Source organism: Brassica oleracea, chromosome C5, assembly GCF_000695525.1.
Source record: "Brassica oleracea var. oleracea cultivar TO1000 chromosome C5, BOL, whole genome shotgun sequence".
NCBI classification, from domain to species: Eukaryota; Viridiplantae; Streptophyta; class Magnoliopsida; order Brassicales; family Brassicaceae; genus Brassica; species Brassica oleracea.
In genome coordinates, this window is record NC_027752.1 from 6,546,735 (window position 1) to 6,550,844 (window position 4,110).

Genomic DNA, 4,110 nt, shown 5'->3' on the forward strand with positions numbered 1-4,110 from the left:
TATTATGAGTTTCATTTTTAAATGAAATTCATCACGTTATATGAAAAAAAACAATTATAGTTTCCCATATTATAAACTGTCTTTGTTTAACATGAGTTAGGGTTCTTTTCATCATTGTCTTAGACAATACTGAGTTACAGAGTTGCGGCGTGTGTCTGTTCGTAATCTATTTTTTCACCGGTGAACTCTTCATCTCCTCATCTTAAATCGCTTGATCATATATATATGATTCTCATCTTTGATGAACCCAATTTGCATCTCCACAAAACTCATTTATTCCTCTTAGCTTTAATCAGCTTCTAGAAAATGTCTCTTTCTGCCTCTCCAGTTCCTCAAATCGGCATCCCCGCCGTCCGTCACTAAACCTTCAAGTCTCTCCATCTTGGTCGAAGTAGTCAGAGCATAGCCTCTAACCTCCTCGCTTCTGGGATTCCCTGAATTTCAAGAAAGACAGTGAGTTTATGGGAATCACGGTTCTCTTCCTTGATGAAAAGGTAAGTTAATCTTCGATTTATCACATTTATTTATTATAATTATTTTTAATTGATTTCCTGATTCTTTGTTGAATAATATTATTTGCAGATTCTGTGATTCATGGGTTTATTCCCGCCGGACGTGCTAATCATCACATGTCATCTTTGAAAGTCGGTTCCATTGTGAAAATCAATCGTTTTGAGGTTGTTAGGTGCTCAAGCATGTACAAGATAATTGATCATTCATTCCTCATTCGTTTCATCTCACCAACTATTAATGATGAAGTTATCACGGGTGCTCCTGAGATCAATTTCCAGTCATAACTAGACTGTTCGACAATTTCCAAGTGATTGCGAACACAAACCTAGAACTCCCAGGTATATTATCATATTGCATCTGGGTTTATATTATGTTTCGATATCATAACTGATATTTAAACTCGCAGATGTGGTTGGGCAAATCCGTTATGTCCAGGACTCTGACCTTACCAAAGAAACAACTCGAGTCCTTATCCATCTCCTCATTGATCCGTAAGAAACATTCAACACCCAATTCCCTTTATATTATTATTTATATTGTGCTAACATTAATAATCAAAAATATTTCCTACCCAGATTCTTTGGTCGTCTACTTATCTCTCTTACTTATCAAACTAATTTTACACAAACCTTTATTTTACAGCTTAAAAGGAACCACAACAACTCAAACAATCAAAACACCAAAAACTAGAATTCCAAAAAAGACGAATCATTAATGATTACCTCTCTTTTTTGTCTAATCTTAGAAGTAAACTTCAAAACAAATATACTAATCTAACCACTTCAACTAAAACTCAACGACACATATCGAGTCAGCTAAACAAATACAAACTACACGGCCAACTATTTAACAATTTACAAACTTACTTTCGCAACGAAGATGACAACCAAAATCAGTAAAATTACCTAAACAAAAAAAACAAAGTAAATTATGAACTCTAATAAATACTGCTAACAATGATTTTTGTTTACATATTACCCGTCAAATAAAAGATAAACAAACACCTCTCCACGAGGAGATACAAGAGACAATCCTGACAGACACAAAGGCAGCAACAACATCTCCACCTACTCTTTACTCTTGTCTTATAAAAATAGTTTACATGCACAATATCAACATGCCAATGCTATTGTCTTCTTATGAGAAATGCATAAATTCGTTTAAAACTCATTAAGGCCCAAATACTCAGAACTGTCACTCATTTTATAGTTATTTCTACAAGTCTTCATGTATTTGTTTTAAAGGTCCGGTAAGAGCAACAAGTTTAAAAATAAAATAAAAACATATAACAAACATAATAAGGATAATAAGGATAATAAAAATTATTACTTACACATAACTTACACATCTAAACTGGTGAAAAAATATCTAGAAACAAAAGGTATCCTCAACAACTTTAATATAATTTATGTACTCTCAACAGTACAAGAAACAAATTAAAAAGACAAACAAACAATAAGTCCCAGTGACATAGCAAACAACACCACGAACTATATCAATTACATTATTAACACAATAAAGTCATTCATAAGTAGAGAACAATGCATACACAGTTCATCATCACAACTCTAACCCTATAACAATTAAAAAACTTGAAAAACAATTCAAAACGCAAAATTCACAACTAAAATAACCCTAACAAGTATTGAGATGAAACAAGAACTCTGTCCACAGCTCCGCGCTTGCGCGGAGACAATTCCCCTAGTAAGTTTAATGCTAAGGATTTTGTTAAAAATCAGCATTGGAGGTGGTCTTAGTTTGATATTGATAACCAAACAAAACAAGTATTATTTGATGTCCATCATAAAGCAATTAAACAGAGGGTGTAAAGTGAATTTCGATATATAATTTTTGTTCGAACAAGCTGATAATGATTTAATCAAGCGACCAGCGTTAGATTTTTCCTTGAGACGATGACTGATACTATATCCTTAACGACGTGATCTGATATAAAGTAAAGTCGATCATTACGTTGACAAGAGGGTTAGTTAGCACGTGACTTCATCGTCTCGCGCGTGGGACTTGAGTGATAAACCGTAACAAAGAAACAACGTTCCCTGGTTGACTTTTACTACATCTCAGAGATCTAGTACACATTAAAGGAACATCTCTCCCATATTTTAATCGATAGGTGTTTTTGTAAGATAGAAGAGAGTTTGATAGCATGTAAACTAATCTTGTTACCATTCATATCACCTTGGAATATTAAAAATTGGTAAGGATGAAAGAATTACATTAGGGAAGACATATACGGTTTTCAAGAGAAGAACAAGTACAAACATTCATTCGTCAAACATGTATATATATTATATTATTAAAAGAGAAGTAATCATTAAAAAATACCCTTAAATTTTTTAATTTATTTACACTTTCATGCCATTTAGAATTAAATTAAACTACCTATTTTAATGCTTATCTTTTCCAGTTAAATTAATGAGTTTTCTTTAATCAAATTTAAACTTAATGTCATTAAATGAACCTACCTATTTTAATGTTTGTCTTTTCCAGTTAAATTAATGAGTTTTCTTTAATCAAATTTAAACTTAATGTCATTAAATGAACCTACCTATTTTAATGTTTGTCTTTTCCAGTTAAATTAATGAGTTTTCTTTAATCAAATTTAAACTTAATGTCATTAAATGAACCTACCTATTTTAATGTTTGTCTTTTCCAGTTAAATTAATGAGTTTTCTTTAATCAAATTTAAACTTAATGTCATTAAATGAACCTACCTATTTTAATGTTTGTCTTTTCCAGTTAAATTAATGAGTTTTCTTTAATCAAATTTAAACTTAATGTCATTAAATGAACCTACCTATTTTAATGTTTGTCTTTTCCAGTTAAATTAATGAGTTTTTCTTAATCAAATTTAAACTTAATGTCATTAAATGAAACTAAAAATACATCATATTTAATGTAGCTTATTACGGACGAGTACGACCCAATAATGAACTTGAATTTTATTTTTACGAAAACATGAATCACTTGACTTATGTAATATTTAAAATATATTAACTACAATATAACAAATGCATATAACCTACCTATGTTTTAGTTTGAAATGATCATGCTCAAGTTTTATATAGTCAACTTAAATCATGCATCGATTGATGTATAATATTCAAACCACCTATAACTTTCGTTTTCTTTATAGGATGTATCAACAAACCAATCATCTCATTGATTTTCTAAGCTTTATAAAAAAAACAAATCAATAAATACAAACTCAAAATCCAATATTTTTTTTTTGAAAATTAAAAGGGTTAAACCCGGGTCTATTAAAGACACAGACCTAACCCCCGAATGGGGGGTGCAACCCACGGATGGATCCTCTCCCGGGTATTCAAATGGTCCGTAAGCATGAGTCCATATCCGCGTGGCCACATGTGGAGCTAATAATTTCGCACTAGAGGGAAGTCGATCCCTGGCCTGGACCAACAGGGCAACTCCTCCTCTAGTGGAAACCACTAGGCCACCACGATGTGGTTAAAATCCAATATCTTCTATTAATTAAAACAAAATATCTTCAATGTTGTATCTTTAATGTACCTATTAAATATAGAAACTATAACCATAATTACACTAATTATAAGAATA